Source organism: Sesamum indicum, linkage group LG9 (genome assembly GCF_000512975.1).
Source record: "Sesamum indicum cultivar Zhongzhi No. 13 linkage group LG9, S_indicum_v1.0, whole genome shotgun sequence".
In the NCBI taxonomy this organism is placed as follows: domain Eukaryota; kingdom Viridiplantae; phylum Streptophyta; class Magnoliopsida; order Lamiales; family Pedaliaceae; genus Sesamum; species Sesamum indicum.
This window is the reverse complement of record NC_026153.1, coordinates 9616363-9633253: the sequence shown is the minus strand read 5'-3', so window position 1 is coordinate 9633253 and position 16891 is coordinate 9616363.

Here is a 16891-nt window from a genome sequence, read left to right as displayed (position 1 = left end):
CATACATGACGAGGAAGGTGAGATTCTTGGATAAGGTTCCTCCTTATCTGTTCCTTAAGCAGCAAGTCCCCGGATGAAGGGGGACTCCTTCTTCGCGTGGACTCCTTGCTGGTGAAGAGTCCTTTCAGACTCAAGAGTCCGACCTCTCAAGGGCACATACCTTCCTTAGAGATAGCTTTGGGGGCCTCTGGACTGCGCTTCCTTCTTGGCCAAGCTGGATTAGATAGACTTCATCCTCGGACAAGCTCTGGCTTAGGAGGGGCTCCCTCTTGGGCTGAGCCCAGCGGGCCACCACTTTAGGTCAAACCAGACTGTAGGGTGCCCCCTCTTTGGGTTAAGCCTAGCAACTTATTGGGTCATACCCATCATTCAGTCCCCCACTCTAAAGAGGAAGGATGCTTCATAAATTCTTAGAGGAGGAAATTCTGCTCGATCGGGAGCGAGGACCCATCTTCATTTTCTTTATTGATTTCAGGCCTTTAGCATAAGCAATAAAATAGATTGCATACTATATATTTTGGTATAAATATAAAAAATTATAAGTTAATTGTAAGAATTTATAAGATATTACAAATGGATATTGAATCTAACATAAATTTATATGCACCTAAATGGGTGATTATATTTGTTTTTGTATAGAAATTATATATATAATAAAAGTACCATAGTTTATTATTATCTAAAATTAAATATATGATATTAATTATAATATATGGTTAATTTTAAATATAAAGTTGATATAGTATTGAAAATGAATTTAAATATATAAAATTTTTAAAATAAAAAAAGCTCACAAACTGAGAACAGAATATTTGAGCCCAAGCTCAAGTTGGCTCAAACTCGAGTTTCTTCAAATCGAGCGGATTATATGAATGTGTGTCTTGTGCTATGCACAAAGATAATTTATAAAAGTATATAGGTTTTTTTCATGTTATGTAATTAATTTTGGAGATAGACTAAATAAAAAGTTCATATAACTTCATTCTAGAAAATACTAATGATGTTAAAAAAATTATATAAATTTAATTTAAGAATTCATTATAAAAATAAAAAAATTAAGCAACGTCAATTATCAATAAAAGCACCCAAATAATATAAACATTTTCCCCCCAAAAAAATAAAAATTACATTAGTTATTGAATGAGAAAATTTTATTAGATACAACAAAAGATCATAAAATCTAGAAAAGAATTAATATAAATTATATCTCTTTATATATCTTATGAATAATGTATGATCAACAAATTGATGCTTCTTATTATATATGATTTTCAAATAATATATATGAGTATATATCACATTTATTTTTAAAAGTAATTATGATATGAATGAAAACTCCATTTATGCCCACGGGATATAGGATAAATATATATAGTTCAACTAAGTTGTGTAAGCAAGATTGAAATATATATACATTTATAAAAATAAAATGCATTAATTAAATAAGCATATCGCATAATAATTCAAAAGTAGTTTCAAATAAAATTATGTTTTAAGAGCAACAAATAAATTATATAGGATTAAGCATTATCGTAAATATTTAATATAATAGTTATATGAGCTATCATATATATATCGACGTGTTTATTAATAATATATATTAGGGTAAATTACAATAATATCCCTTAAGTTTTGGCATAATTATAAATATTCTCTTATTGTTTGAAAAATTACAAATATAATTTAATGTTTGATGAAATTGCATAATATTTGGATGGAGGTATAAAAGTCTCAACTATGCCTTTACTGTATTTTTTTTCTATTTTTTTTGAAAAAAAATTATAAAAAAAAAGGACGGGATGGATGAAAAATTATAAAACAAAATTATTTACTTAGTCGATAAGCGAAATATAAAAATTTTAAAAAATAAATAAAATTAAAATTTTTAGTCCACAAAGGCATTTTGTCGGTTCATTACAAAAAATGGATGAAAACGTAACAGAGACGAACTAAATAGGCTAACTGTTAGACGGCTGTTAACATTAGGGGGTATTTGTAACTTTTCAAACAACAAGGGGGTATTCGTAATTATGCCAAATTTTAGGGGAAGTCATTGTAATTTATCTTGTATATTAAACAACTAAAAGTTAATGACATGGTTAAAAATGCATACTATTTTAATTAAATACAAATTCAATTAAAACTCTGACTGACAAAAAAGAAAAGGTAAATTTCTCTTTCCCATTTGAATTATGACCGTTTTTACAATTTAGAATCTATTTTTTTTTTTTTTGTCAATTTACCAGCTCAACTTTACGAAATTTTACACTTTGTCATTTATAACTATTTTTCCTCCAAGGTTTTTTGTAAAAAAAAGTCACATGCAATGCACATGTGGTATTTAATGGTTATGTGACGCGATATTTTACACATATGCACAACATGTGATGTTTTATCGATAAAAAGATCAGCAGAAAAACAATCATTTATGGTACCGCAAATTTCGCAAAGTTGAGATGACAAGTTGATACAAAAAAAAAGAGATTAGATGCCAAAATTTAAAAATGAGTATAATTCGATTAGCAAGATATAATTTAAATAAACCCAATGTATGTGTGAGTATTATATTTTATAACAGAAATAGAGAGTAAAATTTACAAATTGGAAACCGCAGGAGTACATCTTAAAGAAAATTTGGGAATGTCACCGACTCCACAGTAGACCAGCTTATTCTATTATTATGTAAAACAAAACTCTTATGAATTAACACATGAGAAGTAAAAATAAAAATAACATACAATGACGTAGGTATATATTAAAAGACAGAACTAATAAAAACAAAATATTTAAAAATGACTGAGCTCCTTAAAAACAATGTCTTGAAATTAATTTATTTATTAAATTTATTTGAATCATATATTTGAATAGTTCTTACACAAATTATTTTAAATGGCAAGGACATGATCCAATGAACAATCTATCAATACTAATGAAAAGGAGGTCAAGATGCTAGAGGGAAACACAAAAAGAAGTTCAAATAGATGGTGTCTTTCAACACAAAATTTAACCCCTATGTATAAGATCTAAAATTTGAAACCCCTCTTTAAGGTTTTAAAAAATGGGAGATAAATTAAGAAATTTTTAAATAAGGTTATCAATTTTGATGCAAAATTCTAGAAATGTAAACCCATAGTTATATGTCCTTTACAACCTAGTCAATTTTTATGGAATGTTTGCAATACTAAAATATTGATTGCTAATTTAAAGCATTCATTTTTTTAAAAATCATATAACAACTAATTAGAATTAATCAATAATCAACTAATGAAATTATTCAATATTGGTTGATTATACATGATTTTGCTCTCTTTGATTATATATGCATATGTATATATATGATAATTGAATCAATAACTAAAATATGGTTGATGTGTATCAGATTTTTACTACAAGGTCGAAGGAGGAAAATCCTAAGATCAACGAGGACTATTCCTACAAAACAAAGATTAGCACTCTAATCATTAAATTAGTAATGATTTATTGAAAAAATGAATGAAAATACTTGAACTAAAATGAGAATAATGATAAAATATTATGGAAGAGTGATAAATATTCATCTGGAGTGTAAAATATAGGCTCAATACAGCTTAAAATTTGAGAAAATGAGTGAGAGTTTGAGAGTGAGGGTTGATATTATCTAATGAATGTATAAGACCTCTATTTATAGGAATTTAGGAAGCAAGATATGAGGGTTGTCGTAGAGTGTTATATGCTGTTGGAAAGCCTTTTAAGTTGGCTATCATCCAAAAAAAAATCATTTGTGATTTGAAATTAATTTGATCGAGATACGTTAGGTGGATTGAGTTTTGCCATGTCCGCTTGAAAATTCGAGAATTGATTACTTGTGGATTCCCAGCTCATTTGCCATCGATTTATATGGAACCATTGGTGGATATTTTATGATGATGTGTCATAATGTGTTGGCAAGCTATATGATGACGTGTCCGATTGAAATGGGTTCATTTCTTGGGTCTGCTAGATCAGTAAGACAAAAAGTAAGTTTGTGGGCCTAACTTCCCTACTGATAGGCCAGTTGGGCTGGTGTGCCTTGTTTTTAGGCTTAATCCATGAAAATTTTAAGGGCATCATCACTTCCTCCCCCGCCCCCCTTAATCAGATTGGAAATAGCAGAGCTGGACTGCTGATGTAGGTAGGATATCCTACAAAAATAAGGGACGTTTCATGCTCATCCGTAGGACGAATCCCGCTGGGTTTCTTGAGTAATGCTGACTAGTCAAAGGACACGAATTAGTCAAAGGAACTGGAGCGCGCGGATCTAAGGGGTTTTTTATTGACTTGGCTGCTTGAAGTTTCTCCTATGCTTTGTTATTTCCATCATAGGACAAGGAATATTGACCTTCTTTGGTGGGTTGATGCATGCGTACTTGTTTTAGTTGCTTCTGCCACTTGTAAGGAAGATGTGATTTGTTAACAGGAGAGAATATATCTCACAGTAGATTAGTAAGGACAGAACTCAAGTAGAAAGTTGACCTAAGCAAGTTTTGTTAGCATTATGCTAAAACAGATGTGCCAACATAAGACAATTGTTAAATGAAGTGAGTGAGTCAACTGGTAGTTGCTTACATGTTATATATGCCAGCTGGTGATGGCTAAGTTGGATGTGTGGACCAGCTAGTGGCGGTTCATGCATGCACCAGCTGGTGGCAGCTTACGTAAGTGCATGCACTAGCTAGGGGCGAGTTATTGGAAGTGTACGCCAGCGAAGGGCGACTTATGTAGAAGCGTGCACTAGCTAGGGGAAACTTATTAAGAGGGTGTGTCGGCTAGTGGCGACTTATTAGGAGCATGTGCCGACTGATGACATCTTACGTAAATGTGTATGTTAGCTAGGAACGACTTATGTAAAAGTATTCAGCAGCTGGTGGCGGTGGCTTATTTAGAGTTAGCTAGGAGCTGAAAATCGATTCTGCAATTAACACGATATAGGAAGCAAGAATTGTCATTATTAATATGAGATAATACTTGATTACAAGGATAGTGTAGATAGATAGTAAGGATTTCATGATTAAAACTTCTTGAGGTTAGAAGCTTTCTATAGACAACAAAGCCTTCTAAAGATCCATGCTTGCTCCCTGCCCCTATAGGAGTTGCGGTGGCGGGTGCATTCTTCCTTCTGCTCGTACCTTTCTTCTTTGTCTATGTAGTTTTTTAGGTAGTTGGCTTGTATGAGGGTTTACAATATTTGATACCTGCAAAATTATTTTCAATATGTATGGTTTCATTTTTAACTTATTTTGGTGTGTTCTATGGAGATACAAAGAGAAAAACAAAGATAAATAAGTATGTATTAGAGATAGTGTGTATGTTCAGATTTATTTTTGGAGATAATATAAAATAAGTATGGTATATTTGATGTCGGTTAGTAGGAGACAAAAAGTATTATTCATTGTCAAATCATGTCTCTTTTATATATATGAGTAAGTATATAATTTATTTAGTTGTGAGTGGATTAAAATAAATAGTATTTTCTAATCATAATACTGTTCCAAAACACTCAAAAACTAGTAAAAAATAGGCAAAATAATTCAAGCCAAACATGAAAATATTGTGGGCCATCTCAGAGATGGCCCAAAACCAAAACCAAACACTTTGTTAGATTTCCCGAGCTGGGACCTTCTTCTAAGCCTTTAGATAATTGTAAGGCAGGATGCTGGTCAATTGTTGTAGGCGTTCTAGCCGAGCGAGTAATGAGCTTGGTATAGCTTGTTCTTTGGATCAAGGGAATTAAAGCATCCTCTAGCTCTCCCCTGCTCCTACTAGTGGAAAACAACTCGTTCTCCCTCACTTATCAAAACTGCTCTTCTTCACTAGCCAGACATCGTCCATGTTCATGTATTTTTCAGTCCAAGCCAAGATGGCTAGGAAGACAGTGAGTGATTTCTTAGCTAGATACCCAAAAAGAGGGTTTCTACGGTATCCTTGGATGAATGCACTAACCAGCACCTCCTGGTAAGTTGTTAGGACCTCAAAGATGGTTGTGTTGAACTGATGAACGTAGGCCCTTAGAATCTCATTGTCTTTCTACTTGACCCCGAAAAGACTAATAGCGGATTTTCGATATTTCTTACTTCTTGCTGCTAGTGAATCAGTTAGATCTAGTTGGAACTTGGTTGAATTATTTTTGGGCAAAATTCATTAGTGTAGTAAGGAAAACACGACATTGAATGCCTTCAGCATGCCTATGCAACAAGGCTGCATTTTCAAACTTATGGATATGCTCAACTGGATCAATGGTACCATCATAAGCAGGTAAGTGTGCACGTGCTCGAAAATGAGAGAGGAGTTCCTCTACCGTGATGTGCTCGTCGAAAAAATGCAAGCTCAGCAGGCATGGTCTCTTTTGTCACTTGCTGATGAAGCTTGACCATCTCTTTCTTCAGTGATCCCCATATTTCAGGGGGATATAAGGTGGTTGCTTCCTTGCTGACAAAGTCAGAAGGCATGGATTGATCCCGCTGGGAGCCTGACAGGAATCTGCTCGTCAACGGCTTGGCTTCCTGGTGTTCCACCTTCTTCCAGCTAGGATGAAGGTCCTGCTCCGCTAGCTTGAGAACCGTGGAGGGTTGAGTTGATGGTCTTCATGATGAATTAACAAAGTTGCTCACAGAAGAAAGGGTTCGTAGCAGCAGATCAGCTGTTTGATCTAGAGCTGTAGCTGGAGCATTGGTGGTTCCTAAGGTTGGATTTGGAATGGGAGCATTAGCGTCTCCTGCAGTTGTATTTCCAGGTAGAATGGTAGGACCTACTACAACGGGTAGGGAAGAGTTTTGCTAATAGGATCCATTGTGACCTCCATTTATTGAATTAGCTATTTCTCGCCTCTTAAGCTCAAGTTCCCATAGACGGTGTCAATGGTTCGTTACAATTTTTTTGCCACACAACAAGGTGAAGAAGAAAAATCCTAAGATCAACAGGAACTAACCCTACAAAACAAAGGTTAGCACTCCGAATGCTTAAGTCGGTAATGATTTATGAATGAAATAAAAGAAAAACTTGAACTAAAGAGAGAATAAATGGTGAAATAATATGTGTCCGACTGAAATTGGACTCATTTCTTGAGCTGCTAGTTCAGTAAAACAAAAAGTAAGTTTGTTGGCCTAACCTCCTTGTTAATGGGCTAGCTGGGCTGGTATGCTTTGTTTTAAACTTAGTGAATGAAATGTTTGGGGGCATCAATGATAATGTATCATATTTAATATTGATGGTCTAAATTAACTGCAATTGCATATTAAAAATGCACTTAACAATATTATTTATATTAGTTATGTATAGTTTATCTCTAATTTGTATATAAGCAAGTTAGGTATAAGTTTTGTTTTGATTAATGTATAAAATAATATATAAAAATTAAAGGACGATAAAGTTTTCTTTAGGAGATTAAGTAGGATAAATTCTTATTCATTTTATCTATTACTCTAACAAAAATTTCAAATTTCTAGATAGATTAATAGATGATAAAAATCTATCAATAATAAATGCATATATAAATAATAAAATCCCATGTTTAATGTTAATTAATTTGCTAATACATAGGTGTTATAATTGATTGTTCTTGTTCAGTAGTGTTGTTTCAATTATTTTGTTCTTCATGGCAAAGGGTCGGTACTTGTGAACTTTAATGTTTGATTATCAGCTTTTCAGATACAACAAGTTGGATTGCGAAGGCTTGATTATGATTTATATGAAATTTGGCAACAATAATCAAGCCACAATTTTTCTTTCTCTTGGAAGAAAATTTTGATTTCTTTGGATAATTTACAACAAAGTATACAAAGCTCCCTTGCACAAAGTATTCTAATTTACAACCAAGTATCTTTACATTAGATAGCTGCAAATGTCTCACAGAATGAAAATTCTTCTCATGTATTGAAACATCTTCAACTTCAATTTAATGGCAGCCTGAATATAACAAAAGAAAAAGAATCAGAACATGAGCAGCAATCGATCTATACTCATTTATTAAAGCTTGAGGGGCCCTAATTCTGTCATTGATTTGCCATGTGTGCTTACTTAAATAACCTCGTCCTCCTAAGACTTGTGTGGAACATCTAAGGTTTATGTAAAAATTTAAAACTCTACTCAAACACGCAGGCTAAGATAATGTACCTTAACATCATTTAGAACCAAATTGCAATCTATGTATCGATCCATTTCTCTCTCTCCCTCTTCTACTATCTTAAAAAATATTCTATGTTACTATACAGTTCCTCTCTGTCAATTCCTCTCATGTTTGAAAATTCAAAAAGTTGAAAAACCATTGTATTCCTCTTTGTACACTTCAAAATCAAAAGTCAGCTATAATTTCTATAAAAGCTTCGCGTTCTCACTACTCTAATTTGAAAAGAACAAGTACATGAATTTTTTAAGCCTCCAAAAATACGACAGATGCAGAATAGTTAAGAATGCCTAAATTGGAGAACAGTTCTCCAACCTTTTGGCAAATTTATTCTCAATTTATTCATTGCGTTGGGTTTTGTTTCAAAGATTGTTTTTCAAAACTTTTCTATGTCATATATCTAAAATTTTGTACGAATTTTACAGACCAACTTATTTTGTCATGCCATTCACATCCTATTTTTGCAAGTGTATCATAGTAAAGTTTGTCGGAATTAGCAAAAACACAACTTAATTTATTTATAAACTTCATTAATAAAACATCTGATACTAAAATGTTAACGATTGTCTACATGCCAATTTGATTCATTTATTTTTCGAATATAGATAGATACAATTATCATAATTAACACACACCTTTTCAAAAGTGTTCTCGACAACTTCAAAAACATTTGAATCAATTACCAAAATGTATGAAATTCATCAATTCATAGGGAAAAGGTCCGCTAAAGTGCTTTTTTGAAAATTATAAAAACTATTCCGCTGAAAATTATAAAAACCATTTTGTTATCAAAAACATAAATGAATTGGGCTTTTCGAGGAGTTCTGAACCAATAATCCAAAAACATTCATCACAAGATACTAAGAATTATCTGGATAAAAAAATTTGTGCACTACAAGCTGATTTGAGAAGAAAATGTTGATCAAAAGAATATTAATTCATAAGCAACTCAACGCATGCAAGTGAAAAACTTGTTGAATTAACAAGAGAAAAAAAAAACTGAAATACTTGTGGTAAGTAAAGGTTTTATAAAAGAAAGCAATTGATAAGAAAAAAAAATTGTGAATAATTTCCTGAATACAAAAATCATAGTACTTTCCATGTCTAAGATTATCTATTTGTCAAAACTGTATATTCCTTGAAAATCATTCCTCAAATTTAAGAATTATATAATATTGAAGAAAGAGTTATCAAATCCCATTAAAAAAATAAAATAAAAAGTGGCATTTAGACAACCATCCTATATTTTGGCATAGTGTTCCACTATCAAAGTTCACAAATAAATAGTTTATGACTGCATAGTAAAGAATTTCTAACAAATTTTTTTACGATACACCTGCAAACATGAAGATGTCAAGAACATGACACCATGATTTTTTGACATCCATACAAAATGATAAATAAACAGTATCAAAAAATTCTAAAGCAAGCCCATGAAGAGAACCCAACAAAATGAATAAACCAAGACTAAATCTGCAAAAAGAATGAAGTTATGTTCTTCATATTGGCATTCAACACTACACATGCATCCTTCAGATTCTTAGCAGCGTAAAAAATTCATATTCTTGTTTCTTCCAAATTATAATGTTGATAACGAGGACACTTCACAGAAATCACAGCAGCGCTTTAGGTTTCGAAATTTACAAATTGTAAAACACAATGGATTCAACATCTGTTGATTTTCAAATGTGGAAGAAAAATCAACAGAGTAGAACTGAAACGAACATGGAATACTTTTAGAATAGAAAAACAAGTCGACATGAAACTATAGATACTACAGTTACCATTAAGCTCTAAATGTTGTTAAAATGCATCATAGTAGCAACCAATGTGTGTTTCAGTCGAGTGTTCAAACTTTCTACTTAACCCTTTTGAACTCTACACAATTCATAAGAATATGAGATTACTTTAGTTCGCACAAATTTTGACAAACCAAATTCAAGCTCAGGCCCTCAATCTTCCAACAAACGAGTATAGATCACGTACACTAATCACATCATTTGATACCGTAATTGCTCGTTATCAATATATCAAAATAAAGTGCTTGTTATATATAGAACTAAAGAAAGATTTCTCAAGTAAATTAATACCATTTTATAATTATATGCTATATGTGTTATGGGCAAATAAAATCAGATATTGCCTCCATATCCTGTAATATGCATTAAGACAGAATTGCGAAAGAAATTAGGATATGAGAAAAGAACAAAGATAATCTGGGTGCCACAGTATCAACCTATGACTTAAACCTTAGCTCATAGAATACTCCAGTTAAAGGGCATAACCATCATAGCAATGATATTTCATAAACAAGAAGCTTTCTAGATCCAGGGGCATAAGAGACATAGCAAAAATACTTTATAACCAATAAAGTTTTTCAGATGCAAACATAAGCAACACTGAAAAAACTTCATGTTCATAAACCTCTCCCAGATGCGCTTAAGAAAAGAATACTGCTGATTGATTCGCATGCTTCTAATGATTTAAGAAGATGATAAACTCAAGCTAAAATAGAAATCAAAGAGAGTGGCTGGATGGCACTCACATTACGGTGAAACCATATAATATATATATATATATATATATATATATATATGCATATATATTAAGATAGAAGAAAGTGAATCTGAATGGTAATATTGATAATAGTAGAAAAACAAAAGGCTACAAAAGATGTGTGTGTGTGTGTGTGTGTGAGAGAGAGAGAGAGAGAGAGAGAGAGAGAGAGAAAGATGTGAGAGAGTGTGTGTATATGAGCAAAGAGGAATTGGTGGTTCTTTTAGTTTACTTGTTATTATATTCATAGATTGAAGGCCCATATCCAACTCATTATCGACCCATATCCAACTTATTATCAATCTATATCCAACCCATACAAAATATAATTTATTTAACTTCAATCCATATCAACCTATTTTAAAACATAACCAACCCAACCCAACCCAAAACTAATTGGATTGGGTTGAGCCCATGGTCTTAACTCATTTTTCCACTCCAACTCCATTGAAATCAGTGAAGTAATTCTTTTGTCAAAGGTGTTGACAAGGAATGCCAAGTTGTAACATTTCACAAATGTACATAACCGTTTCCTTTGGTGTTTGGTAAATCCTAAATTAATGAATGCATAACAGCACAAATAAGGTATAGAATTACAAATAGGTCAAGTGTTAATGCATTCACAAAAAGGGTTATATATTGCTGCATGCCACTGTTATCAGACTTTTCCGTTGAGCAGCATTTCACAAGGGCCATTTTAGCATCGTTAGACATTATAACAAATAAATCTAGATTGGCCTTGTTGTTCACAAGTTTCTTAGAAGCCCTACTTTTCTCCTCCAATGTTATAAGAGACATTCTCTCAATAGCACTCCAAACCTGTCAACGTGCATGAGACTCATTTGCTTCCACACTGAATCATTTAGTAATATTATCCAAACGATTACCGGTTACATTCACAAAAGCATCAAATATTTCATCAACTGAACTAGTTGATAACTTTCTTTTATTTGACGAGACACGCTCAGTGTCGCTATGTGGGTACATGTATAATGGCAGAAGCAAACGAATTGAGAAACTCAATCTCGTCACCAAATATGCTAGGATCTAGGATAGGGACATAGTATTCAAGCAAAACAGGAATAGGATCATCACTATTGTTTGAAGCATTTTCAATATCCTCGGCATATTGTCTTGTAACTTTATCCTTATCAAAGATTTGACACCATATTGGGAGTTGGGGAAGGACTTAAAGTGTAATGTCTTCACGTTAGGTTCAACCTGAAATTTCCAACACAATGGAAAATTAGGCACAATCTGAAATATGTTACACGAAATTATTACATAAGTGCTAGAGAAGTGTAACTGTCGAATACAAAGTTTGAAACCACAATCATCTGTGAAGTCTCATTCCACCCAAAACCACTTCGACCAAACATATAAGATACACTTCCGTAGGTCCTTTTCCAAACATGAACCTTCGAGCTAATATGAAGGTTGGATTTCAAACCACAATCAGGAATTCTCTTAGCAAGCATTTGTTCCATAACACCCAAGTATCCAATTTAAAACCCATTATCGCATTTCCAACCATTACAAAATATTTCACGTAAGCAATCTAGCAAAGCCTCCTCCCCGTTAGTGGACCAAACATGCCTAGAACCCTTACTGCTAGATTTTCCTCCTAGACAACGACCAACAATGCCTTCATCATCTTCCATAGACAACTACCAAAATGGAAGAAGAATGCATATAAATCAATGTGAAATACTCATTAAATTGTAAACTCACCGAAATAGTGACATAAAACATAGTAAACTGGAACACATACACTATAAAATTTCGAAAAGACATAGTTCATAATAAACACAACAAACATTCGGTAAAAATTAAAAAGTAAACTCAAGAACTTCATAACACACCCAACAATGTAGCAATAACCCAACATGCAGTATTTCAATAAGAATCAACAAATTTTCTAAATCAAACATTCAAGACTCTCCACGCTAAACATTAAACATTCGCATAGCAATTTCATCCCTTCAAGTATTCCATGCTGGGTTAGAGTATACTATCCCTAAGTACTCCATATATTGGAATGGGTGACCAAAAGCCAATTGGATTGGCAGTTTTGAGAACCATTCAAGCAATCTTTATTTAAGCAATGTTGTCCTAATGAATGTGGTAAGAATTCATCGTCGACACACGTACGTCAAGCACTGCTTGGACATCACAACAGATGCCCACATACCACTTTAACAACTGTCCAACAGTTGGACTTCGCATTGGATGGCGGTCATGAAATCAACTATTGGGGGTTGGGTCTAAATATTTCAAGTCGAAGACCTTGAGACTGGGCATCCAGAGTTCTACTAAGACTTCCATTAAGAGTCGCATTCATTTGATGAATGACGTGTTTCATCGGCAACAGACATGGGACGTCTATGCGATCTTAATGGGCCGATTGGCTAGGTGTCAATCGACTGAACTAACTCGCGGGCATCATCGTATGGAAGCCTTAGTGGTCAGTATGACTTGAGTCCCCAACACCGATAATGTGGGAGTAATCCTCAGATTTGAGGAATCACGGAAGTCACATGCATGCGATAACTGTATCTTAGATTTGTGCGAAAGGTAATCGTGCCTTAGACATAGTTATCATAAATCTTGTCTAGTACAGTCAAAGTGTGTAGTAAGGATGGTGAGTTCCAAGAAGAGGATCTATCCCCTGTCAAAACGTGACAAAGGTATCTCCTATGCGCTTGGAGATGCGTCTACGCTCTATAAAGCTGTGGCCACAGTCATTGGTCGAATAGGAAGAAGAGGTTCCTATGTCGAGCAATTTGGCGTAATACGATCTCAAGTATTAAGCATAGACGCCTCATTCAGGATGGGAACCGATGCCCAATTTCATACCCTAGACTAAGGTCGGGAGACGGTAGATGGAAAGATCGTACCCGTATGGACTCGAGAGCCTAAAAGTTCATATGAAAATTCGCCTAGTCTTTAGTGCCATGGACCGTTGCTAGATGGCAACCCGTGGTGACGGGCTTTCTTGATCAAGGGTTGATCAAGAATTATTAATTAAATTGAATTTAATTAGTAATAACGTTGGACACTGGCTTAGGTCTAGCTGAAAGGTAAATCTAAAGAGTCACACATAAAATCACCGAGAATGGACAATAAATTAACAGGGAATTAATTATGTAAGTAATTGATTACTTATATATGAGAGGGATCCATTGAATGGATAAGCCCAAGGATAAATTAATTGGATCAATTTATATTAGGTTTGGCCTTATTATTTAATAAGTTGGACTTATTATTTAATAAAGGGTTATTGGCTCATACATTTAATTTGATTAAATATACGATGGAATTAATTAACTAGGTTTTAATTAAATTGAATTTAATTAATTGGGCCTGATATTTTAATTAATTAAGCCCATTAATTAAGTTGATGGAAATTGTTAGAAAAGAAAATTATTGACTAATAAATTCACTTTTGGAAAGTGCCATGTTAGTCATCCTTTATTTGGAATAAATAACTTTATTACCTTATGGATGGTTAAATGAACCTAAATATATTTTAATGCATCCATTCAAGATATATATGTGTGTATTAGACATTTGGAATGATTAATGAATGAATACACACTAAACAAAATAATTCCTACACACTCTCCACCACTTGGTGCGACCCACTCTTGAATGCACACTTGGTGTATATTTTTCTCTCTAGTTTTCTTCTAGCAAAGAGAATTAAGGGATCCCAATTCCGGTGTGGTGTGGATGCAACTTTAGAGGGCTTCTATCTTGAAGCCTTCCATGAATGGATCAAATGAAGGTGGTTCGAAGTAAATCAAAAGAAAGAGGTAATTTTTTATTTATGTTCTAGTACCTCTCGTATTTCATTCAACCATTAGCCCTGTTTAATTTTATTATCGTCTATTATTATTAACTACATCGAGCGCTCGGGAACTCCAAGGGTACACCCCTTGGAACTATGGTTCTATTGCAATCTCATTTTAATTTACGCATTTTTATTATCGCCGCTTGTGTTTGTGCGTTTCTGGGCAGATCCACTCGCACCTCACGGTGCCCTTTCACCATATTCCCGTCATCTTCGCTAACCAACCCTTCATTCAACATTTGTTCAATTAGTCCAATGGTCATTTTCATTCGTATGTAGTTATGCACTAGACTACATGTCATTATAATGTGATTCTGGACCTTAATAGAATAGAAAGTTGGGCTACGCAACACTGCACATCGAGCTTTAGGTAAACCAGATATCCTTTCAATCACGTTGCGTGCTGCAGCATGCTTCATATTAAAGTATTTTTCATAGTTCTGTGGAGCATTCCTACCACATTCCTATTATTTTGAGTGAGACCTTACTCCTCAGTATGGAGATAAGAAGTCTTCCTTATTATTGTACCCGTTGTCAACCAAATAATAATGTCTTACAAAAATATCAGGACGATTTGCATACTAGTTAAAAAAGTTGTACTAACGACATAAACAAAACATAATGCATGAGCATGCTTTTTTTATTTTATTTTTTTTTACCTCTTGGGATGTTTAGACTAGTCAACCTAATAATTGCGTCTCAAAGCACTCTACTATCCGCCGCGCTACCCTTCCATTCGCTAAGACGTAAATGAAAGGCATGTTCCTATTGCACACACTAAGTACATTAACTACAATTGTGCCTTTACGAGGTCGATATCATGCTCTATCTTCGGTAGGAATACATATGTCAATGTAAGTGCCATCCAAGGCACTCAAACATTCCTTTAAAATTTTAGGTTATTTTATTCAAATAAAAAGCATCCATATAAGGGGTTACCCAAATTCATATGTAATTGTTAACCTCAAACCACTTCCATTTGGGACAATTGTTGTCATTTGAAACTGGGATAAGTTTGGCAAGTAATAGTGGATGGAGTCTAAAATAGACATTCAATACATGATCAAAATGTTTCGCTTACAGTTTGAGAAGAGCGAATAGAGTCGTATTTCTTCTAATGATGTGCTAAGACACTTAAGACATTGTCACTTGTTCATTAATACAAACATGTTTCGTGTCCTTTAATTGACCTTGATTTGCAAGATAGGATATAATCTTCCAAATGCATTTCTACTCATTCGGAGATTATCAATGCAAGTTGAGTCACTTATTTCAATTAAACGCCTCATTATTTGAACTTGTGCTGGAACATGACTTTGTAAGCTATAGGTAAGAGTTCATCTTGATCTATTATATTCTAATTGAGACCTCCAATATTGATACATCCGACAAAACAACCATAACATCTTCAAAGCTTCGACCAAATATTCTTGGATTGCACAAAATACCTCTAACTTCTCTTGATACCGCATCCAAACATTAGAATTTTAATCATATTTACATGATTATTTTAAAAAGAAAAATCAGTGTATGAATACTAAGGGCCCGTTTGGTTGTGTTTTTATTTTTATTTTCCATTTCCAAAATTTGGAAATGGGTAGAAATGATTTATTGATTTTCGTGCGAAAACTGAAAATATGTTTAGATTAGTTGTTTCCAAATGTAGGTATATAGGTGTGAGAATGTGTGAATATAGGTATATGTACTTTTGATGTGACAGAAATTAGTTATGAGGGTTAACCTAATTGATTGAATATTTGTCTCCTTTTTTATTCATATTTAGTTAATTTAATTAATTATACATTGTGAATTTTCTTTTATGTCATTGATCACTTTAATTGAATTATGTATAATTATACGATAAATATAGTTCAATATTTATGTGGGTTAATTTGAGTCAGAGAATCTAGTAACAAGGAATTTCCAGTTTCCGTAGGCATAGGCCAAAATAACATATTCCTCATATTACCTAATATATATGTATAGATATATACTTATATATTGTGAATGCTAAACAAAATTGTGAAGAATATACTTTATTTAAATAAGTAAGGCCTAAATTAAATAAATAATTTAATATGACCAAAACATCAACAATATAATTCTATTTATATTATTTTAAATTTTGAATATTATTTCATCAATTTGAACAGAAAAATAAAGAGTAAATTAATTATCATGAATAATAAACTAAATAATTATAAAATAAATTAAAATAATTAAGTAGTCATGAAAGAATAGACCAATTTCATCGGTGCAAATAAATTCCAAAATAAAGATGAAAAATAAAAGAATCAATTGAACAAAAAATAAATCAACAATTGTAAGAACAAGTATTTATCAAA